General features: G+C 37.4%; 1 long non-coding RNA gene across 1 annotated transcript in view; it reads right to left on the minus strand.

Annotated features, from left to right (window-relative positions):
• LOC133214824 (uncharacterized) overlaps window positions 1-26249 on the minus strand; it is a 356264-nt gene that overhangs the window by 207784 nt on the left and 122231 nt on the right. Inside the window, exon 2 of the long non-coding RNA XR_009726239.1 lies at window positions 3898-4052. This is a non-coding gene — a long non-coding RNA (uncharacterized LOC133214824). The remainder of the gene's footprint in view (window positions 1-3897; window positions 4053-26249) is intronic.

Genomic DNA, 26249 nt, shown 5'->3' on the forward strand with positions numbered 1-26249 from the left:
TAAGTAGGAAAAAGGTTTATTTTTGTTAGAAACACCTCTTGAGAGAGCAAAATCATCACTACAACTGTATTTAACCTTTACTGCTTGAACTCCAGGGAAAATAATCACAATTCAGAGTTAATTAAAAATACACAATGCTGCAGAAAATTGAAAACTGATTGAAAATAAAGAGAAAAAGTTTTATTTGGTGAGTAAGGCTCCAGGTGCAGCTGTTTCTCAGACAAGTAGAAACTTTTTTAAATTCCCTGCTGTTATAATCATAATCATAGTTATTATTCTGTAATTTCTTGAATTTTCCAGCCTTTTGAATACTACTGTATAACCCTACTGTTAAAATTGCATCTGTTGATAAACTAAATGTTCCATAGACTGGCCTGAAGTGTAAGCTGACATTTTGCAAATCTGATAGTTGGGGTTTTTTTCCTAAGATTAAAATATGTATATGTATATTCTTACATAAAGATATACAGTTTGTGTATGTTCACCTTGAAACATAGCCATTAGGTCTAATGTAAACCCCAAGGCAAGACTTGAATGGCTGATTTGACATCTCTTAAAAGTATTAATAGAATTATCTATTTGCCCATTTGAGAATGCTTCTGATTCTTCTATAACATTGTTACTTTAGCATTCATTGCTTATAATAACAGACAGAAGAGCTACAGCCAACGGGCTTAGTCAGAATTGGGATCTCAATAATGCTGTTCACTAAAGAAACTAGAGACAGTGCCTATCAAAGGAATTTATAACTGCTTATTGTGTGCATTATATCAAAGTGCAGCTTGCTCACAGGACTCTAATGAGGAAGTAAACAACACTGAGGATCAGTTCAGAGGACTGCAACATCCTGCTCTCTACAGAGAAAATAGGGTTGAATTAAATCCTCTGTTAGTAGCACTGCCACAGGTAGGGATGTATTTTATTCTTTAGACATGTAAGCTGTTCTGGAAAACCATTTCCCAGCTTATTGTCACAGAGGTCTTCTATTGATCACAGCAAAACAACACTGTGATTGATCCCTCTTGTCTGTAGTATTTCTAATATGCTCATAAAATAAAAGTCTGGGTACCATTTATGTGGAAGCTAATGGGACAGTATACTTCAGCCTGGGATACTCAATATATGTAGAGTTTTATAGAGCAGAGTCCAGCTGCTTTACACCTACTGGTTTTACTGCAAAGGATCAACACACTACTTAAACAGTGTTACACATAAAAATATTGCTTGATAAATTTACCACAATATATACACATCTCCATTGAATCATCCCAATTTTATGTTTTTCCATTCTGGCCTTACGATTACAGTAGCTCTCATGTTTATCTCCTCAGTGTTCAATGCCATCTTCTGTTATTTGAAGTCTCACCTCCTTTTCTATCAGGCTGTGTTCCAGGTCCTATATTTCTGCTTCCCCTTGAGCTTCACAACACACTGGGAAGGTCTTTATTCCGCTTCAGCACTTCACTTTCCTGTTAACACATATTCTATACATACATGCAATCTTTTCTCTAGATAAAATCAGTCTTTGACTGACAGAGCTGACCACATTACCATGTTACTGGACAAGACGTGAAAGTTTAGCAAGGAAAGGAGGATGGAAAATACACCAGTAAAACTGGTGCTTGCCAAGACAGCAGCATAAAGTTTGTATGCTATGTAGTCAGCAGCTCCAGTCAGCACCAAAGGAATGGTTTTACTCTTGCACACCTTGGGAAAATTCAGTTCTCCAAAACTGATGTGCATACACACTTCTCTGTCCTTCTGCTACCATGGACCATTTTACTAGGGGAGTCATTAACTTCCCAATACATCTGTGACATCAGATGTTGCCAGAAGATGGGACAAACCACCTCCATCAGCAATGTAAGATTCATCTTTTTCTCAGAACCTCCACTGTTTGTGATACCTTGGGCAACAAGGCTAAGGAAGTTAATTTCACATTGAAAAGCCATCTTTGTGTTAAGTGAGGGGAAGGAATACAGGGAAAAAAGGAATAAGAAGTAGCTAATATTTGCCACCATTAATTATGAAGAGGACACAAAAAATTAAGTGAAGTAGTTATCCAAGTAGCATTATCTAGAATTGGTTCTGAAGAAATGAGAATGTATTTTTCTTTATGTTGACATGCTCCTCTTGTTGGACGGGTGTATTCTGCTCATGCATCTAACTGCATTAATACACACTTGAAACATGAAATAGCAACAGCTAATACAAACCATAGGTATAGCACAGCTTTGATTTAAATATGAAGTAGCATAACAAGGCAGCCATAACTTCCCATAAACTATGCAAAGTTATACGTATCTTCAGGCACTAACAATTAGCCAGTGAACAAAAGGCCCTTCAGTTTCTTTCACTCTATTCCTCAGAAATCCACCCTTGCAGCAAACAGAGTGTAGAAAATGAAGCTAAAGAGGGAAAGATAAACTGTGCAGAGAAGAAAAATGAAGTCAACATGGAGCATAATTGTCTGCAATTTTACCATAAGTTAATGGGTTTTAATGAATGAAGCACCCCCTGTAATTTGAGGTCTGTTATTCCATCCATATACCAACTCTTGAAGAAGTTACAGAAATGACAGGAATTACAGTTGTACTCAATTCTCCCCTGAAGCAAACTCTTTTACTTTTAGAAGATAAATCTAGGTGTGAAAAAACACTTTTCTGCAGCGCTTCATTTCTTCGTTTATTTCACTATGGTGGGGTTGTTTTTTTTTTTTGTTCTTTTCCTCCCCAGTAAGATCATGTGTTCCAAAATTAAATAAAACTCAAACACTGTCACAATCTGTTTTGCACAAGCTGGGTATGATGAGGACACCAAATATTCCTGTTACCCAAGAATAAACCCTAGGAACTGGAAAACAGTCTAAGAATTTCCCTGCAGCATCAAGTCAATTTGCAGAGATACCCACCTGCATTTTGCAGCACTGAGGAACCTTCCAGGGAAAGTAACTCATATGGTTTTGGTATGTTTGTTTTTCTGGTAAAATACAAACAACAGCCCATTCACCAAGCACATACTGTGATTCTCATAAGAGAGGGTTGTCCCAGTCCAAAACAGACTGCAGGGATGGACAAACAGAAGAACATCTAATGTGCAAAGAATTCTCTCCCAAGGAGCAATGGGCAATGCCTAGATGTGAACATGCCATTACTAAAATGGCTGGAAGAAATGTCAACTGTAGAACTGACCAACGCTGGGTCAGAAAACAGTCCTTTTATGGCACCCTCACTGTTTGGAAAACAGTACTTGAAATTTAGAATAAAACCAAAATATGTATACTTTATCAGCAACGAATCATGAGCAGACTTCCAAACAGTGTAAGCAATGTTCCTGTGAATGCTCAATTAAAGTGCTGAATCTGAGTTTCGGTTTGACTGCTTTCACACTGCTCATCTCAATATTTAATACATCTGTAGTTAAGAAGTCAGTTAAAAGGAATTATAAAGCACTGGTGAACGTAAAAAAAAAAATTAAATCTATATTTTATATAATATATAATATATATAGATAATATGCATAATATATATAAAGTATATATATTATATAAAAATATATGTATTAAAATATCTGGAAAGTGAATCTTCAGTTACTAGCTTTGGTTCTGAAAGAAGTTATTCATTTGATGTACAGAAACTTACTTATTGACCCTACAGTACCAAACCAGTGTACTTAGAACAAATTTTGAGCACACACTCTTTGCCCATAATCAGCTGTATGCATACACATAATCTGTATATTAAGTATTATTCAGAAGTAACTTTTAAAAATGGAAGTTCAAATGTAAGTACAAATCAACCTGTAAGGAATAAAATATTGATTACTTTAATAATTTACTGGGGGTTTTTTGGTTAGTCATTACCTTCATTTTTCCCAGACTTTAATCAGACGCCATACCTGTGACAAAGGGATTCATAACAAAATGCTGCTGCAGTTGCTTCTTTCAAACTCACCTAATTATTACTTCCAAACTTCTTCCCTTTCTGAAGGCCCGAGGAAGTCTCTCTTCATCTCCCACAGGCTCAGCTGAAGAGTGTGACAGAGCTATACTGCTGGAAAGGAGACAGATGAAAAACTAAGATGGAATTGCAACAGAGCTCCAACACACAACAGATGTGTTCAGAGCAGTCATTTTATAAGTAAATGCAAGTCGCTGTTCTAATACAATCACTTCAATATTAAACAGCACTGTTTAATCTGAGCATTAATGACATTTGTGACCCTCCAGATTCTGCAGTAACTTCTGGATTGTCTTTCATGTTAAAAATTGCTTTTAAATTGTTAAATATAACAAATATTTAGTAAGAATAGAGAAGCAATATGTAAAAGCAAAGCACACGATAAATGTTCCACAGCAGATTGGTTTTTTCCCCTCTAAGAAAATATCAAGATAAAAATAACATCTTTTCCATATTTTACCAGTCAATCTATTATAATGTGATTTACACTAGTGGAGCTGCAACATCAAAGACCCCTTCTCTACTACTTCATTAATGGTCTGCATCCATTAATTAACAGATTTGGACTTGGGCTGAAGAAACATCAGTTTATACAAATTTTAAAGGCCAAATATTGTTTGAAAAAGGGATTCTCCTGCATTAATATATTTATACAATAGAGATTAAGTAAGCTGCAAGATCTTGCAATATGAATAAAGGTAGCTATTAACAGCCTAGGAACTGTGGATCAGGCTACTTTGCAATTCCCTTCTATATAGAAAAAAAATCTTTAAATTTTACATCATTATATACAAAATTTTTTTTGCCTATGCATTAGAATATTCTTCATGCTGTGAAAAATACATTGAGAACAGCTGCAAGACATTGTAAAGAATTACCGTCTTAAAGCTGGCACTGATTTCAAGCAGACCAACCATTCATTATTTCATCTAAACAGCCAGCATAGCTAAGGATCAGGAAAAAAACAACTCAGCACCCCATTTTGGTGAGAAAAACAGTATATGGGTTCATCTACACCAGAAAGTATACAGAGTGATAGCGAAAATGAGCTCAGTAAATGGAATGTGGAACTGTCTGCATTGGTGATCTTAACTTAGATAAGCTTATTTGTCAGGCAAAAAAAATTATGAAGCTTTCACCAAGATGTCACATTGTAGCCTATGCTCTACTGGTGACAACTGGAATACATCAGGTGTATGGACTGGCTTTCCCCCCCTGATTTTCAGTCAGTTGCACAACATAAAATATTGCTGGCTTGTTTCGCCAAATGACAGTTCTCTTCTTGCCATTGAACAGCAATTAAATTTCATTCAGAGAAATAACATCTGGGTGGATGCCCAGTAGAGATTGCTTCTTCCTGGATACTCTTTCATAAAACCATATTAAAAAAGCGATGGGTCTTTTATCAAGACTGTTCCCTGCTGAGGCTGTAAGACAGACCTTTAGTCAACACTGGAGAAGCTAAAAGAAAGACTGAAAGATACTTGCACCACAGTTGCCTTTAGCAACCTAACCCTAACTCCTGTTAACAAATTTTGTAATTATTTTTTAGGCAAATTCTGTAAGTCTGAAGTGATTATTTCTGATTTTTTTCTGTTTCAAACCTCCAAACACCTCCATTTAACCACCACCCCCCAATCAATTTTTCCACTCAGGTCTATTTCCAACACAATTTTCTAGAGGTCAGTTTAGACATATATAGAATATATATCATTTTAACCTGAGCAACAATCTATAAGACATGAAACTGCTAGTGGAGCTAGTAATTTCTCTCTACAATTGACCTTTCAGTCCTTCATCTATTTCATATTTCTGTTTAATCACATAGCCAGGGTTATTCTCCCTCAGCTGCTCTCTATGTACTTTACAGTTTTTATCCATTTTTTACCACAGTTCTTTCCAAATCAAGTCTCATAAAGCTCACTTTTAGAAAAATATTCTTGCATTTTTAATCAGATTTAAAAACTACAAGATCTAACCTTGTTCAGAAGTGGTAGATTCTTTCCTATACATTAGTTAGCTTTCAGTTAATTAGACTAGTTAGAATTTCAAGAACAACAGAGGAATGCAAGGAAATGATTGCTGCCGAGTTGGCCATTATTACTTCATAAAGACAACAAAAGAGTGATAGTTTTAGTATGAGCATTTAAAAAGTAATCTAAAATAAAATTTGATGTATTTTTGCTTGCATGGAGAAAACCATTTTACACCTATTAGAAAATATTATCATAGGTTATATGGGAAGAAACACAATCCAAACACAGCTTAAATCCACCACGAAGTTGGCCAACACTGTCTTTTTATCCTCCATCAGAAGTGTTATGTTTAAAGGGTTGTGCTCAAAAACCAGAAGATTTGAACTTAGAGAATTTATAACAACATAGGTTATAAATTTGCCACGTATGGACTACCACTGATTGAAGTGGTAGCTTACACCAAACATGACACTGTACAATCACAGGTGCAATTATAGAATTTTTCTTAGATATAATTACACACCTCAATTTCATCACTTGCCCTCAGTCAGGAAGTAAAACACCGTTTACGAAAGTAGAGGATCAAATTTAACTCCACTGCCTGTGCAAAGATTAATGTAATTTTTAGAGAAGTAATCAAGAAAGATGAGAGCTGTTTGCCTCCAGGTTTTCCTTAGTCTTCTACCACCATGACCATTTCTCCTGTATAATTTGTACCTTGGTATCATAATGTATTAATGGTTGTACCCATACTTGTGTAGAATATGTTCATTTTGTCAATGTCCACATTTTGAAATAGGCATATTTATTATCAACTTATTTTTATTATACTAAGGCTTTCTTAGAGCCAATAGACTCATATATACATATTGGAGATTAATTGATAACATGCAGGACCCTGGGTGATGTAAAAGAAATTCCCTATGCGCATTTAAAGGCCAAATACAACATTATTTTAAGTTTAATAATACTTTATTTAAAAGAAATAATCTGTAAGTTATCGGAAAGCAGTTCTGTTGGGTACTATAGGTTCTTCTTCCAGGAAAAGCCACATTTTCATTGAAACAAAGCAATAAAAAAAATTAACCCAGAAATCCTAATTGTTGAAAACATCTTGGAAATAATGAGAAGCAGTTATTCTCCACAGAAATACGTATTTTCACATTAAGTGTTTTTTTACCCAAAGCTCAAGTGTCTTTCAAAACAAGACAGGGGACAATTTGGCCAGCACTAGCAAGGATGCTTTTTTATAGGCACAAATGTAGGTTCATAGCAGTGATAGAAAAAAATGGCTGTATGCCCACAAGTAATCCAAAGGAGGAGTACTCAGGAACTGTAAGGTGTATTCACACACGTTTTCAGTTCATAGTCTAGAAAACTATGCAAACTAAAACCCACAGTGCAAACAATTCCCCTTGTAACTTTCTAGCTTTAAACTAGTAATTCTCCATTTACAACCTTCAGTTTACTAAGTAAGGTGTCTTATTTTTAAATTAACTTTCTTGGTTTTCCACTATATATTGTAAGGCACTTTTGGTTAACGTTTTTGAAGGGGAAAATCTGAATTTGAAGAGTTGTTGTTCTGGAAACCTTCAGGTTTCTTGGAGTATGCTTTGCTTCCTTTGCTGCAAGGAAGGACCAGGTTGCTGTGGCAACTAAATTACAGGATGACTACAGAGCTATGTTTGCTGACACTGCTGCAGGATTACTGTCCTCCTTGAAGGAAGAGTGCCATATATTACATTTCTGTTATTTAAAAGACGGTTCATTTTGCCTCTGCAGTTGAGTCATCATCTTGCTTCTATTTACATCTTCTTAGAGATCTGAAAATGTCTCAGGAGCCAGCTGTCATTCTAACACCCTGGCAGTGGGGTCAATTAGATACTTGTTCCAGACAAGTGGGACTGCAAAATTAAAGTAAATGAAGTCCTATCCTAGGGGAAAGGCTTGCTCTATAGTCCCTATCTGATAAAACTGGCTTCACTCTTTTGATTTTAATGTACTTTTGCAGCTCTTAGTTTAAAGGACAAAGCGGGGTCATAGACTGGACACTCAATAGCCGTGCAAATATCATAGTATAAAGGAAATCGTGTAGAAATTTCAGCAGCCTTAAGTCAGGTAACCTGGTAACCTGACAAATCAAACATTAAACAGGGGGACACACCCACAGAAATCCCATTTAGCATTACCTATTGCATTCTTCAGGAAGGACTAGCAATTCAAACTGTTCCTCCAGACAAAACAGACTAAGAGAGTCGAAGTGAAAATGATACATAGATTAGTGCCTGCTCTTCTGAAAACTTCCAGTCATAGGCCACAAACATGAAAAAGTGTGCATCAGTTATTTCAGATGGGAGACCTCCCAAAATGCCTCCAAAATGACCCGGGCTGGGTACTACTAAACCTTCCAGACACTGATCATAAGCCAGAGAGATCTTGGAGAATCTTGAGTATTTACAAAATCCTGAATATCTTTTACGTCAGCATCTTTTCAGTTACAGTGCATAATGAAGGTAAATAGGAAGAGTCTCGTATAAATTTTTGAAGAAAACATGTCTTGACACTGAGCTGCTGACCTGCACGTCCTTGTGAAGCCAACATTCAGGAGCTGTAAGTTAGGCTCTTGGTATCCAGGCAGTTTGATAATTGCCAACCAATACCGAATTTAGTTTCAGACTAACTGGCTGTTCAACCGTATATATGCTCGATAAAGCACACAGAAATGCAAGAACTAAACTTAAGAAGAAAGATGGAAAATACCCTCCAGTTTAGGATGACTGTTTAACTTTTTTGTGCTATGTCAGGAAAGGAAGTTCACTTTTATTTCCAGGTTTTTCTTTAACAGCTTTCAAAGTCCTTTCTTCATCATATTGCCTTCTTTCTATATACACTGCCCAGCAACATATCACATATTAATATGGAGCTTCAGGGCAAAATCCTAACCTCTCTGAAGTTCATAAGTGTTTTATCACTTAGCCTCCTAGAGCCATAATTTAATTGCTGGAAAAGGCAAGACCGGCCTAGAGAATATTCAGGTGACATCACTGTAACTAATGTACTCTCCAAGGTAAACAAAATCCTGAAAATAACTTATTATTAACATTATTAACCTTGCATTCCTTTAGCTCAGAAAAGGGCTTGTCTTCATTAAGACTGCGTCCAAATATCACTTATCAAATTGGCAGATCTCATTAGTTAGATTTCGCCTTTAGAATCTAATCAGTATCTGAGTCCCAAATCCTTCTTATGCTCCTTCCTCATTACAAAAACTGCTATTTTCAACTTAATCAGTTTTACTACTAAATTATATATTTCATTAGACACAAAAAATCTGTGAGAGTGGGGTAGTCTATTAAAGAAAAAATTAAACCTAGGGCTCGGTTTCTGAGATATAAGGCACTCTACAGAACTCCTAAGAGAAGAGACTGAAGGGAAACATCATCCTAACAGAAATTTAGGGGAGAAAACCACAGACCCAGAAGACTTTCAAGATCTTTCTGGAGGTGACAGCCACTGGAGATTGTTGTGAGTAAAATCCCATGTTTCTCATGTTAGTTTGAAGGTTAGGAGGTTGCTGAGCCAACTTCTAATTCCCCTGGAAACCCAATAAAACAATTTTTGCAGGGCCTTATAGAAGATATATGTAACTGCACTACAGAACAAATCTCTATTACTGTGGTTTGGTTGCTCTGATTGTATGATAAATACCAAAAGCTCACCACAATATTTCTGTTTCAAAGCAAAATGAAATTGATTTAACTTTTGTTCAGGTTTAAGTCATGGTTCAGATCAATTCACCTTGTGTAAGAGAAATGAAAGCAAACCAGGGAGATGATCAACGCAAAAACTGAAAACTCTCAAAGAAACTGTGGAGAAAATATTATTCGAATTCAAGTCTGTCTGAGCTAAGGGTGATACTAGGTCCATCAAGTTCAAGGTCAAGATTTTAGACAACAACAACTATAATAAGAGATGACAAACTCTCGAGCTACAACTTCTTAAAAAGACTGATTTTCAAAAAGCACCAAGGGTTAGGTGAAAAAAAAACAAGGGTCCTAGAAGTTGCTTTCAGTTCATCACCCACACAGATTGAAGCACTTTACATCAGCTCTTTTACTTGAACTATGGCTTATGTGTGCAGCTGTCTGAGCTGGACAGTCAGTAGCACAATGTTAGGAACACTGCATTTGATCTGACCATCAAAACTCAGGTCCTGCCCTCTAATATGCTAAGGAGAAAGTCATATACCCTTAAATCTAAACCAAAACTAAGCTGAGCCCTAATACACCATCCGTCCTGAGTAATACATTTTCCTCAATACCACTTTATGAAAACCAGTTCCAGAGGGTAAAACAAACTAGCCCACAGTACTGCTGGAATACGAGTGAAAATGTGCACAATATACTATTTAGATATGCAAGAGATACTGCTGCTCAGAGAAAAATTACAGCACAAATGTATGAATCAGTGTGATGGCTGCTGTCAGCTACAAATATCATCTGCATGTTACACACCTACCACATGCAAAATACTCCCGCAACGATCTTATTAAGGAGGCTGTGCTATACATCAAAATAATGTGATACCTACAGTAGCCTGTAGGTACTAAAATATGCCCTTCCTGCTTATTTTGTACACAGTGAAAAATGACACACTTGTGGGTAAACTTGCTCATTAATTCTGATAGATAATCCAGAATACATGCTTGATACCACAACCTACGTATCTGAAAGCTGTAGAAATAGAAATGTTCTGTTAGTCAAAAAGAAAGAGAGAGGGGAGAGGAACAGAGACGACAATTATTTGAGCTGAATTTTAGATGGGTAATAATTAACCTGGTAGTCACAGAAAAATCTCACAATCTTTCTTGAATATCTTAAACGATCTGTGTCTGAAACAGAAGAAAACTATTTAAACAATTACTGTTGAGTTTCCTTCTTCCATTCTTTTCAGGAGAACCAACTTCGCTTATTTACTTTAATATCTAAAAAGCTAAGGAATCTGCACATAAACATGCAGGAATTGAGGACAAACTTGTATTTGTTCATGGCCTTGAGTATATCTGCATTCATTAAGATGGGATGAAACTGAAGAGAGGAATTCCAAAAAGTTTAATCTCAAAAGAACACAATCCTTATGTGGATGAGTCCAATCCTGCCTCATTACCTCCATGCAACATGGATATTCCTCTCTATTTGTACCTAAGATCCTATGCACAGCACAGGGCAAGCTTAATTTCTGACAGGGTAGAACATAACTTTTCAATATCAATGTATTAGTATAGCCCTTTGAATATCATCCAGCTGCAAGAGTAGCTCATGCAAGACAGCCTCTTCATTCCTTACTCAGAATAAAAACCAAGTCAGAGGCTGAAAGGAGAAGGAAGAAGCCCCCATCCCACCATGGATGGGCAATACAGGTCCCAGAAGAGATGACAGCAGCAACTGAAAACAAAACAAAATAAACAAAAAGCAAGAGATGAATTTTAACTTGTGTGTGAGAAACCAGCTGTGATTTGACCAAATCCTGTGATCAAACAGAATCAAAGCATTTCTTATAACAGTTTTGTCCCAAGATCTGAACCTGCCTTCCAGGAACCAAGTGGGTTCCTCTCCTCCACTTTTCCTTTGCTGTAAACAACCTATGCATAATCCACCCTCTTCCATATTTTTTTAAGCAGGACCAATTACATTGTTTGTTCAAAGGTCAGGCCAACACATATGGCATGCAATTTGAACAGCAAAGCATGAAAACATTTGTCATTAATTATTATATCCCCCAAGTAAAAGGTGAACATAAATAATTACCTACAAAGAACATTTCATTTTCTACAAAGCAAGGTGGCAATGGATGGAACTAACAGGGAGCTGCAGCCAGTACGATAATTTAAAAATTAATACCCACAGCTGGTGCTCCAGCCAGCAAATAATGGATGCTATTACTACTACTGTTAATGTGCCTGAATGCCTTATTCCTGGAGCAGCAGGACAAGTGCTTGCTCCTTAAGGTGGCTTGAGCAAGTGGTCTGTATTTTAACAGTGAGAACCATATGTAATGAAAGCAGATCTTTCAAGAGACAAGCCACGCTTTCAACTTGTTCTTGCTGCCAGAGTAGTAATTGCAGTGAAATGGAAAAAAACCCAACCGAGTACACACCTACTATAAACAGATGGCTAATAAAAATTTGGGGAGCTCTTTCAATACAGAAATTGAGTACTCTATAAAAACACCTACACAACAAATGCTTGGACATGTTGTCTCCTTTTATAGACTCCTTAAAGATGTGCCCTTTAGCTCAACAACTGAACGGTTTGTTCCTTTGTTGCTGAACAGAAACAGAAGTTTCAGAATGCATGTATATTTAACCTCTATAACAGAGTATATCAAATGGGCTCATGCAACACCAGCAGAAGGTATTAACCACCAATGTGACATATCCAAACATGGTAATGGCTGTTTATGTTATAGATCACAGCTCTCTAGTCTACCATCTTTATCCAAAAAGTAGTCTTGATGAAATTAGGAGATTACAATATACAGTGAAAATGCATCTTGGTCCACTGAGGTTTACTCATGCCTGAGAACATGTGCTCTGTTTTGCACCTCTGTTTGAAGGCAAATATTTCTGAAGGCAAATTCTCCCTCTGTTTGAAACCAAGTATTTCCATTTGCTCAAAAATGTTGACAGGTGAATCAGTGTTTCAACATTAAAGTAGGTCAGCCCATGTTGCATTATTCAGTGTAGCAGCATGACACTTCTAAATGATGAAATATTGTCTAATATAAATTTGAAATGATACAAATATATATCTGCTTTCTGCAGAAGAAAAGCTGTTTTAATTTTAAATTGTCCCTCCTCCATCTGTAAGAAAAATGTGAAGCATTACAAATCAATTCTTTTTGCCTGTCTATCCTCTTCATCGCAGTCAATAACTGAGCAAACACATGAAATAAGGACAAGCGCATGTCTGTTCCCTGGCAGCAAAAGTGACAGCAGATTTAAAGGGACACCATCAGCTTCAAATATAGTCAAGTGAAAACAAAAAGAAGAACAGAAGCTATTTCAGGCGCTATGAACTTCTGGAGTCTCCCCTACCAGTTTATGGAGGCATCACCAAACCATTTTCTGTTTCTTAGAATGTTTTCTCTCCCCTGTGTTTGAAAACTCATGCCCCTAAGGAAAACACAGTCTCACTGTTCTACATTATCTGTACAGAGAAATACTTGTCAGTGAGAAAAGTAAACAAGGCAAAGTTGGCGTCTCTCACCTGCGTCATTTGCAACAATCTGTGTAGCGCTTCTACTAATAGGAAGCTGGATATTTTTATGAAACTTTTATCAAACAAATACTTGTCCCTGAAAGCAATAAAGAGAAATTGAATTTGTATTTCTACAAAGAAATTAATGATATGATTTACTCTCAAAAATACCATTAAATTCTCTTAGAATACATTAACCTGTCTCAGACAGGTAGCACCGTATACCTACCATGGAGTTTTTAAGAGAGCAGACACAGACGTTGAGTACTTAGCTCAAGCAGTAAGGTGTGCGTTACTTTCAACAAGAAGAGACAAATTATTTTTCAATTAAAGTGAACAAATTCAATATTTAATTAAAATAGAGCGCTGTAATTTTCAAAACAACAACAGCAACAAACAACAAAACAAAGCCACCTCTGGTGTCCTATGTGTAATCCAAATAATTTCTAAGTAATTATTTATGAATTAGGTCATTGAACACAATCTCAAGCATTAATGTATGGAGTAACCAGCTTGAAATGTCATTTTTTGGCATTGTGGAGGATAGGCTTCATGCCTCTAAGCATATTCATTCATCTTTATTTGCAAACAATCTGGTTATTCAGCAAAGACTACGGGTATGTTTAAAGCTAAATATACCTGAAGATAACCTTGCAGATGGAACAGCCCACAGTCACAGCAGATATGATGGAAAAGAAAAACTCCTACAATCTCTTGAAGCAATTATATAACATTACCTCCCCATAAGCAGTGTGTTCCTGTGTGGTGGTTCTATTTGTCTCTGACCCTCAAGAGATATGATAGAACAGATTGAGCCCTTCTCTGCCACATTCCATAAAACCTCCTAAACAACAAATGGATCAGAACAGACTGGAGACAAGACAGAGGGCTGAGCCTTTAAATGTAAAACAATAGTCACACTTAAATTAAATGTTTTCTCTATTAACAAGGGGGGGGGGGGGAAGGAACTGATTACAATAAGTTCTTTTTCTACTTTTGGAACATTTCAGATTAACAAGAAAAACCTCAAAAACCCTTCAAACATGCTTAAGATGAAGCTTCAACACCTCTGACCTAGCTACGTGTACATAGAAGAGCTTCACTTCGATGCTGTAGCAAAGGAAAAAAGCATAAAGGCAGTGACTATTCTTGGCAGCATTAAATTTTTGGCCAAATGTGTGGGCAGGAGGCTTAGTTCTGGCTATTGACACCAGTTTTTTCAACTCACAGAAATTAACGGGAAGAAGGAGTCTAGCTGAAGCAACAGTGAATAAAACCACTGATATTATTTCTCCCAGTCTTTCCCCAAATCACAGATCCTCTCTTTTCCAAATGCTCATCTACAGAACATGCCAAATAACCCAAAGCACAATATTACAGCATGTGTGCTCCCACATGCTGTTGACAACACACTGGTAAACAAAATAGCCAGCTATTCTGATGGCATGAATTTCTATGGGTCTGTCTTCTTGAACATGAACTCCTACATAAAGCTTAACAAAATTGGAGTATAAGATCTCCTAAAATTTCAGATATATATAAAACAAGCCTGTGTATCCTGTCATTATATACATTTTCTGCCAACCAACATTAATGTCAAATACTTAGCTACATTAAATCACCAAGACAGCTTAACTCCGGTCACATTTAAGGTTAGCCATGCCAAGGTCATTCTTTTTAAACCCTCTGATCAACCCCATCTTAATAATTTTAAGATATGAATTGGCTCCACTGCACTTTCTGTCCCCGTCACTGTATTTACCAAACAACTGCTCTCATTAATTATTTTCTTTTTTAGTAGTGTCATGTTTCTCTCTTTCCTTTAGGTAACTTATGACAGCAATTTAGAGACTCAAAATGTTGTCTATGACCATGATGCTGTCCCACAGCACTGGAGTGAAAGCATTTAAAATCCCTCTGACAGCTCTCACTTCCATCCAGGTCATTCTAATTATGTTGCAGAGACATATTTCTTCAATATTCACGAACTGACATAGACTCTCATCAGAAAGCATGGATGAACAGGTTCAGAAGCAGTTTTCCCAAGCAGAAGATAGCAGTGCCTGCACTGGAAAATAATGATAACATTTGTTTGAGGTTTCTTTGCTTAAGTTTTGTTAGTCTTCCCTCCCCCCCCACCCCCTTTCCTTCACTAATGGCAGTAGAACGTATGGCACAGTACAATCACCTCCTTGCTGAAAGAAAGCTTATGATACAGTGACACATCAGTTACTAATTTTAATTCAGTTGGCTTTATTATGTCTTGAAAACACACACACACACACACACACATACACACACACACACAAAAAGATTGTTTTTCCTATGAAAGTGTAATTCTCCATAGAAAACTAACTAAACAGTGACACCATGGGGTGCCTTGCCTATTCATGCTAATCAATTTTCATGTAAAACTACATAGCATGTTAAGCATTTCAACTGCTACCCCGTGTAATCAATCAGGGGAAAAAATTGCTTTTTTCATCTGCCACATGACTATGCACTAAAGATTATTTAATAATTAGAGTATAATTGTAATGCCAGTCAAACAACACAGCCCATTTGCTTTTCAACAAGTGCAAGGGACTCTCATGGGCAAGAGAATAAACAACTGCCCGTAGTGGATCGGGATCCCAGGGTTTACCTAAGAACCAAGGAGAACGCTGGTGCCCTGGGTTAGGTAGCTGAGAACGCAGAATGATCAGGGTAGTGCCAGTTGAGCAGCTACCCTATTACAGCATCATATGCTCCAATTGTAACTTGCTTTAAGCAGCAGTGCTTTACCTTCTGTCAGTAATTATTCAAATGCGTTTGTGACTGTGGCCCTTGCTGCAGCCTCTCTATCTGGTTGGCACAAAGCAGAATGCTAAATTGGCTTCCTATTTTCAGTGGGTGATGGATAGCCAGAGTAGCAGCTCCTATGCTACTCTTATTTAGGAGATACAGCTGTGAAATTAGGAAACTATGTCTGGCCAGCTGCCAGTCACTATGACAGACTGATATCTCTCACATAAGTGTTACTCGATATGAATGACAGCTCTGCCCTCCTCTATTTGCAAACTGTTCTTCATGCAAGCTTTGTAATTGCCCTACTTTTCAATATTGTTATTGATACCAACCTTTGAATAGGAGCTTTTCGTTCAAGAGTTCAGATCACTCCTTAGAGTTATAACCTTTGATCGTACCATTATTGGTACTGGTTAAAGAGTACAAGTGTGGCTGACACAAAGACAAAATCCTATTGTAGAAACTCCCACTCCCCAGGCTGAAAGCTGGTCCTGCTTTAGGCACACGTGCAACAAACCAGCACTCTTGAGACCATCAAGCCATCAGCTTTGACATGCTCAATTTCATATTACCACCATTACAAATGGAACAGTTCCCTCCAGAAGGATTAAAGAGAAGTATATAGTGTATACACCAGGAAATGACATCTTTATAATGACTTAATATTTGTGCCGAGGTATCAGTGGGGCCCTGTACTGAGGAACTCAGCTCACATTCTTACATTTTCCACAGATATTGTACAAAATCTGCCCTAGTGCTTTCTCAGCCAGTACTGCTCAAAACGGCAAAATAATGGTGAATGCAAATTAAGCTGAGGAAGCTGAAATGGATCTAACTTCAGAGACAGCACTTGGAAAGTGATCATTAAAATACTGGTGACAGACATGCAAACAGAGATACATTTGTTTTCCTGTAGATTTCCTTTTTTCTTTAAGCATAGATTATTTGCATTTATTTTCACTTTCAGGGGAAAAAATAATCCAGTTAGAAATGCAGTTTTAAGAAGACACATGAAAATATACTTCTGGAGATGGGAGACAGAAATACAGATTAAGTTCTATACTTCAAAACAGTTTTGATACCCACATTTAAGTCCAAACCATTAATTTAAAGGTCTGTTATAATTAAAGCTTTGCTTTTAAAGCTTGATGATGTCTCTGATAGAATTTATGAGTCCAAAACCAAATTAATATTTATTATCTTCATTTTAGTCACATGGATGAATCCCAGATCAAGATTTAGGGCCACATTGTACTTGTCATTGTACAGACTGAGACAATCTAAATGTTCTTACTAACACACATCTAAGCATGCTTAAAACTGTAAGATCAGTAAGAGATAAAGCCAAATACAAAAAAAAAGCTGCAAACATTTTTTGTTGAGTGGTTTGTTTGGGGTTTTGGGGGGGAGGAGGGGTGTTGTTTAGGGTGTTGGGTTTTTTTTAGCATAGCAAACTGTTTCTCTCACTGTTCCTGGTCAGTATTTTTTTCTACTTCAATGGAATTTCAGTTCTTGTTTGGTGAGAGAATCAAAATGAGGTAGCTCTGCACAGGCTCAACACCCTTAAGAGATGCTTCAAGTGGTGTTATCCAGCTGCCCCTTTAACAAGCTGGACAACTTTCTCCAAACAATTTCAAGTTCAGTCAGTACTTAAAGTGTATTCCACACGGCTAACCTTGCCCCGCTGAAGTAACCAGGAGGTCTGGTACTGACTTCAGTGCACCTCAGATTGCACAGGCAGTTCTAGAGGTCAGAAAAGCTAAAGCTGAACCTTAGATCACTAAAATAAAATAAGCTTGGGAAATGATCAGGTCCAGTTGAGCACTTGAAATCTGTACTCTGCCTCTCATAAGAAAAATTACCCCTGCTATGACTATACATCAAGAAGTATGAATGCCAGCTTTGTTTGCAACCAGGACATTTCAACTGCAGCAGCTAAAATGTAAGAACAGCAAAATGTATTCATAAATGTCATCAATGAACACACCCAGCATAGAAAGAAGCCATAATACTGATGCTATGCAGTACCTTCCAGATTTCCATGCATTTAAAATATACTCCCTTGCAGCTAGTTACCTTGACAATCTCAACCTTTAAGAGCCAAATATGAGGTATCTCAGATCAACTCCTTGAAACCAGACACATTCAAGAGGTCCCAGAAAGGGAGGCACTCAAAATAACTTTCTGAACTGTACAACACCGTGCTTTAGACGAGGAACAAAAAGAGAAATTACTATTGCAGAAAGTTAACTCTTTTATGAATGTGGTTCATTCAAGTGGGCTGATAAAAACAATAATCTACCCTAAGGAAATCAATTTAGCGCACTAGTCTTGCTCTGTCTAGAAGAACCCACTTGTCTTGGGTGAACAATGCCGTGGGTTATTATTTGTTTTCTAAAACAACCCTTATCTGTGTTTTTCTGAAACCTGTGTCTCTTCATATTTCTCAGGGTGACACAGAACTGTGAGAGACATCATGTCCGACTACATCAGTCAGACTGTGTTAAGCTGTGTCAGTAATGACTGCCAACGTGACTGATGTAACTGGGTGTGACACACCATCACACTGTTTCCTCGTCTGTGAAATGTAAGATGGATTTCGGGGCAGGGAGAAGGGGAAAAAGAAAAATCACCAAAAAATCATATCAAAAGAAAATTAATTTAAAGAAACCTCTTCCTGTGCTCCCTTTCAAAATCAAAACTGACTGAAAATCTTTTATGTTAGGGGCTAAAATAACAGTAGTGTGGTATAAGATTTCTCTGCCATCAGCTGTGTGTCCTACCCAGCACATCTCTTTAGAGTATGAAAACTGCAGGACAGAGCCCCTAAGTTTTGCATGTAAGAAAGTATTTCTTCAAAAACCTGCGTGGACACCCCTGTGACAATTCTAGAAGAATATTCTGTTCTATCATAATTGTGTGTAAGTGACCAAAACAGGTAAAACTGTGCCTGGCACTCCTGGAAAACCATGAAAATTTGGTGGAACTTAAAGGCCAAAGGTTATTGTTTTACAATGAAGTGTTTTAATATTATCAGATGCCAGTCAATAACAAATTTCGAAGAACTCTTCCTGTGGCCATCTGATTCTTTTGGCACTGGCTCAGGACCATCAAAGGCATTCACATCCCTTGGTGACTGACACAGGATTAGGATCTGAGCGTTCCCAGGCTGCAGAGCAGGGGCCAGGAAAGCCTGCAATAACAGACCTGCTAACAGCCTCAAACTTTCAGTACTCATGCAGGCTCACAGACAAGATTTAAGTTACCTTTAGCAATGCCAATATTACAGAAGCCAGCATATTACTTGCCAGGGATGCATCTTCCCTAACCCTCAAAAAACTACGCAGGCAGAATCCAAAGCCTGGAAAGCAGCTAGACCAGTAAGACTTTCATATGGCACACAGCAGAAAAAAATCAGCCTCTTTCAAAGCAGTTCACTTTCTAAAATCCCACATAAAACTAAGGCGTAAACATTATGAGTAGTAACAAGCACAGAAGGGCCATTTATCCTTTTAATGTCCTACTCTATCTTTTCTTTCTCTTATCCAGTAGGAGAATTCGCACAGCCAAATCCTCAGAAAAGCTAGCTGTGTATGAGCTGCCACACTGCTATTTGCAATATAAAGCACTCAACTTGAATTGGCAGAGTCCCATCTTGATCAACAAGATGAATCGGTGGCTTTTCATCATCCATCTTTACCTCTCTGCTGAAATTACACACGAGATATGTTAAAGTCTTTTGTAGCACCAACACTATAAACTGGAGTTACCAAACATTTTGTATAGGCTGACACCAACCATAAGAATTAACTAGTGGCATACTTGTGTCTTAAAAGAAATCACACCTAAACAAATGGCTATGCAAAACAAAACCTTACAGTAGTGAGGGTTCAGAGGAAGAGAGTAGCCTTTTGGTAGGCAGCAGCTGACATAAGAATCCTAAGTATTACATATTATTACGTGTTGGTTATACATAGATGCAGCTTTGCCTTCTACCTTTTGGGGTTTTTTTCAATAAAACCCTCGCAAGGCAACTCTGGGCTTCTGTGTTTGATAATGCGCAGTGCATGGCAAGCAGAGTGAAGCACTGGCAGGTGAATTAACTCCTATTAATTAAATTCATTAGAAGCAGCAGGAGTTGCATCCTGTGTCATTCCTGGGAAATACAGTCTTTTCCTTTTGTTTTTTTCTTCAGTTGCCTCAACAGTTCAGAACATTGTGACCTCCCAGAACAATACAGCGGCCATGCAGTGAGGTAGAGGAAATTTGCCTTGCAGGGCCTGGAGGAAGACAAAGTCACACATGCAGCAAGCACACACACATAGAGAAATGCATGCAATGTTCAAAGCCAACATATTGATCCTTGGTAACCAATCCTACAGTGTGGTCTCTGCTCAGTCTTAGTTTTATGTAATGGCTCAACTGCAGGGGTACATACCCCTGCCAGTAAACCCATAAGCCCATATGGCAGTGTGATTTGCAGGGAGGAGAAAATGCTCCTTTGAGTTAAACAGATCTTTGGTCTATTTACAGCAAAACAGCTGCCAAGATTTTTGCCCTGTATACAAATGACTGTGTGCAGGTCTTTAGGCCAGTTTGCGGCTTAGTAGGATCTTAGCCATATATAAACAACAGACAAAAAACCCTTTTTAGTTAGCTTGTTGCCAAAATAGACCAAAATATGTTTTTATATATGCACAAAAATGAATCCTTAAAAACATATTTATAGTAAAGCATTCATTTTTTAAAAACACTTTGTGCATTTACACACACAGAAACATCTATTGCAGACTACAGACAGAGAGGTATTTAAGTACCGTGACCACTCTGAGCTTTCACCTCAAAGACTAGTATATGACAAGCAGAAGAAAAATAATTGGCTTGGTAACATCTGGAGTCACACAGGTGTATTTGAAGGTCCATCCTTGTCTTTAAACTCTCTTTCTAAATGCAACCAAGTGTTCTGATAAAAATCAGCCCTCAATGTGAAATAGGAAGTGAATGTCTTTTTGCTTCATTTCAGCCTTATCTCCGAAGGTCATCTCTCCCCCTAGAACATTTTGCTTACAACAAAAAAGAGACGGTATTTTCCACAATGTTGCCTCAATAAATTGCATGAGCCTAATTTGTGTGTCCATTCTGCACAAAAAGTTTCCTGAAGCCTAGAGCTCTGTACAACAGAGAACATATAAATTAATTGTCTTCAAAAGGAAACTATGCGAATATTGAAACTGGGAACTCTGTAGGCAAACTTTAGCATTAAGGAGCTGAACAGAAGGCAGAGCATAATCCTACAGGTGGAAATGTAACTCATTACAAATGGTTTTGTACCTCATGCAGAATAGTTGCATTTGTTTCTTCTAGCTTACACCCTCTTGAATAGAAATGGGATTACAGGATATTGCTTGCTGGATTTGTGGCAGGGAAGAAATTAGTGATATTTCTAACTTTAATGGACAAAACTTTAATTCTAATTTCCAATTCTGCTTTCCAGCAGAAACGGAATGTTTACATCTGTTTGAATATCTAGTTCCAGTGACACTCAAACACCATTTCTAGGACACAGCAATCCTTGCTGCTATAAAGAGCTTTTTCCTGTCCACAACAGCCACAAGGTTATACAAAATAGTGTCATGTAGCAACACATTAGACTGTGATAAGGTCATGAAGTCAAGAATTTATTTGCGCTATCTTCTTATCCAGCATCATTCAGGAACCAGCCTATGTTAGCAGTGTTTTCAAAATTTTTCTCATGAATTTAAAAGAAACAGCAAAGCTACAAAGGAATTAAGAAAAATAATTTACTTCGGACAAATGCAATAGAATCACGTTCTCTTCTAGGGCCATGAACAAACTCGTAATAGTTTACTTTGGTATTCGTTGCTCAATCACCAATGAAAGTTTGAAACAAGTTATGGAGTAAGGGAACACCTTTCTCCAGAGAAACTAATCTGTAATCAAGACATGATTTTTCTTCAAGGTAAGCCAAGGTGAAGCTGAGTAAATGGAACAAGTGGAGTTCTTTCATCTTGTTCACCCTATAGCACCCCTTTCCTTCAGCCAAAGGCATCTCACCTGGTTTCACACAGAGGCTGGTGCATCAATACATACACATGCTACCAAACATAAACCTACAGCAATTCTTGGAGCAACAGAAGGGAGACACAAGACTGTGATTCACAGTCGTCTTTCTGGTGATATATTAGCTGAGCCAGTCATGTTTTGTTCTAGGTACTCTCCATTTCAAAACACTGAATTAGATTTGAAACACTTCCAACAACAGTCAAGTAAGATATGCTGATGAGACATTTCTATGCGCATCTGTAATCTGCTACGGACCTAGAGTGTTCTTCACCACATACAGAGCACAAAACCTATCAACCTTGTCTAGAGCATATTATGACATAAAAAGAGCTTTAAACATGTTAAACAGCAGACCAGAACTTACTCCCTAAAAAAACACATACTCAAAAGTGAGTTCTTTGCCCCTAATGTATATATTATATAATGAAATTGTGAGAAGCTAACCAGCCCAATGACACGTTGATGGCCAACTACAAGCAATGAACTCTGATACAGCTGAGATGTCTGCCTGGAAGCTATCTTCTAACCCAGATGACAGTAACAGAAAAAATACATTCAAGAGCTTGGCATCCGAGTCTTGCAGCTGTCAGAGCACGGAGTGGCCACAGGTGCTACTTCCAACCATGAAATCCACTAGGGAGGGAGAAGGCAAATGAGAGTACAAACGCTACCAGCAAAACTGTGAGTGCAGCAGACATAAAAACCCTTCAGCTGCCAACACAGCGACATAGATGTCTTCTGACTGTATTTGCATTGTGAAATAACAATCAAATTGGTAATCTGAACCTGTTGAGCCTGTGCCGTTAATGCAACATGTCAGCACCTGCCAAAGACTCTTAAAAATAAGAGCAGGGGACGGGGTGTAATATACATATATATATACGCACATATATGAATATGAATAGTCAGAGCATTAACTGACTGAGGGGAAGAAACAGCAGTTCACTTTTTTCCCCCAGTGACTGCTCAGTGATGTGCAGATGTACTAATTTCTATCCATTTTTCCTCTTGCTCTGTTTAGGTTTCCTCCTATCATCCCTGTGGTCAGCTGTCATTTCACATTATATGAGCCATCCATGCAGGATTCTACTTCTCTTACTGTCACCCTCACAACTGTGCTCGTGCCCTCTATGGCGCTCTGTAAACAGCTACATGAAAACTAGTAATATTAGAGGTGACTCTGAAATGGCCATGGAACTTGTGTCAACTTTCTGTAGTTAAAGAACTAGGGTAATGGATCATTGGCAGCATTCATAACAGATAAAAGGTCACTCCCAGTGAACCCAAGTAAAGCCATTCCATCCCTTTTCCTTTCCTCCCTCCAAAATATACCAAGGCGTAAGGTGGAAGGTTTCAGCAGAAGAATATTGGGAAAGTTGTTACAATGGTGCAGTTCTACAACACAGAGAAATAAATCCAACATTACTATTGCAGCCTAATGAAGATGGAGGTCTCAGCTACCCTCCAATAAGCTGTTTACTCACTGCAGGAATGGAATCCACCATTATCTCATCTCTATGCATATTTTAATTCCCCCCTTTTAGAAACAGAAATTAAAAGAGAAGTAAAAAACAATACTCCTCATTAAAAATAACTTAATGAAAATCAAAAGCATTACCTCCATTTCACAGAATTTGAATAAAAAAAAAAATTCCTTGCTTTTTCTATAATATACTAAATATGGATTTTAAAAAAACATAGCAAATCCAAACGTTTTGATAGCCAGCTTTCCCCCCCTTTTCATTTGTTCCCTTTACTTATAAATACATCTGTAATAATCAAGTATATACAGAATACTAACAGTCTTGATTCTTTAATCCACAGATTCTGGAAAATTAGCTAAATCCCTTCCTATTTCCTACCCATCTTAAAAACAAAAAGACACATTTGCCCCAAACAAAACAGCTGGACCTTTCTTCCACATAGTCTTTTGAAAACGGAAGCAATAAATTTATGTGTAACCACAATGGTTAGATCATAGATAGTCCATTAAATGTATGAAACAGGACATGGTTTAAGTCCTTTAGTTTGTAACAAAGGCATGTTCAAACTACTAAGGTTGACAATAGAGTCATGTGAGCCCTTACAAGTGTAAAAGTAAAATATGGATTAATCTCACGCAGAATTTTCTATAGCTAGCTGAAAGAAAAGAGACTAATTCCCTTAACAACCTTTACATTACAATTGGTCTCCATATCCATTTATTACAAAGCCTTTCCATTTAGTAATCCCACTTTGCAACTTCAAGTCTGGGAGCATGAGTACCTAGATGATTTACTCAAACTGACAATCTGATGCTGATGTTTAGCGAGCAGTTATTATCCAGCTACTAGTAGACAATTTACCACCAGGGTAATGCTTCCTTAAGGTGATTGCAGAGTCCACACAGCCATAGCTGCCAGCAACATAGAGGCTCTAATTCCAACCCAAGAGTCCATGGCTGTGAATTCCATCAGGCATTGACAAGGCCTGTAGCAACTAATGACTATTTTCATGGCTCTGCTAGTACCAGTATTTCAGAAGATACCAATATCTGTGGCACGCAAGAGGTTTACAAACATTAAGTTTAAATACCAATGGAATTTACACATTCAGCTCATTTAGGGATTTTGTTATCTAACCTGTCACCAATTTGCAGCTAACAGAGATTAAATACCTTAATAATAAATCAACTTTATCAATGTGCACCACACAGCTCAGTTTCACTTTAGAGACAAATTATTTTCATGGTGCTGTGTTATATTTATTATTACGTGGGCTTCTGAAAGTACGATGTACTGAGACTTGCAACATTAAAGAAAACTATTTACAGCTTTCAAACTAGAAGGGAAAAAAAAAAAAGAAAAGAAAAATAACTAAAACAAAACACAACCAACAAAATGAAACACAAAAGGCATTGTTGTTGGCTTCATTAATGCCCATCCTGGGATAACAGACTTACTTTCATTAAAGCCACAAAGTCTATTACCACTTTCATGCCATCATTCTCTGCTTCCCTGCCCAACCTGAAGTTCCCATTGCAGACTACAGCATAAGTTTTCCCAGACCTGATGTCTGACAATGAAATGGGGATTATTAAAGAATTGTATGTGATCATCATCCCAACTCTTATTACAAGTTAGATATTACCTACAACTTGCAAAGCCTCCTATTTTCAATTACTATGAACAATAGGCTAAACAGGGTACATTATCAACTCATATAACCAACCTTTTCCAAAGCTATCATATATTCTCCCTTGTTCAACATCTTTTCAGTAAGACAAACAGAGAGACTGAACAACACAGGCATCAGGCTCTAGAAAAGTCAGGTGGGCCATTTATAAAAACAGGGAATGCTGGAAAATGTCAAAATAGGGCTGCTGTAGGGAAAACATGACTCCTAAATCTAAAGTTTTCTAAACATTTGCTACCTTTATTCATAACCATCTGACAATATAAATGGTAAAATGTAGAGGTCCCTTTACAAGCTGTTAAGTTCCATCTTAAGGTAACAACTACTTTTTTCCAGAACAAACCATATACATTTAGCAACATCAAAATTCAAACATCAGGGGTTTTCTTCCCATCCAATGCCACATAGTTGCCTTAAATTAAACAAGCATCTTAGGTTCACTGTGATGGGAACTCAAGCTGGCAACTGTCTTGAAATGGGGCTGCCCAGTCTTTCCTGAGAGCACAACTACCAAACTATTCCAAAGAAAATACAGTGTTTATATTCTGCAACCCCATCTCTTGGCTTTTTTCCACAATGGGGAGGACACTGTTGTCTGTCACTGCTGGAGTTGCCTTAGGGCATCCAAGGCATCTGCATAGGATCAGATGTAAACGTTATTCTAGGAGTTAGTAGCCATATCCAGGAATGCAGGGTTAGGAAAACAAATATCAAGCCACCATCATCTAAATAAATGCCCTGAGAAAGTAGAGCTTCTTGCAGAAAATTCATAATTCATGTGACTGAGTTTTAATTGTATTTTAGAGATTATGCTCATGAATAATAACTAACCCAATGGGGATTTCTTATAAGAAGTGTTTTAAAATGCGGTTATTTTCTAGAAAATGTACCTTCTGTTTCATAAAGCTAACTAGCTTGGATACAGCCCTATTCATTCATTAATATGTAACTAAGGCTTCAGCAAAATATTACCATATTAATTAAGTATTAGGTACTTCAAAATGCCAAGT

This window comes from Neopsephotus bourkii, unplaced genomic scaffold, assembly GCF_033783945.1.
Source record: "Neopsephotus bourkii isolate Nb327-2 ecotype Australia unplaced genomic scaffold, CSIRO-AGI_Nbou_v1 NB_936, whole genome shotgun sequence".
Taxonomy (NCBI): Eukaryota; Metazoa; Chordata; class Aves; order Psittaciformes; family Psittacidae; genus Neopsephotus; species Neopsephotus bourkii.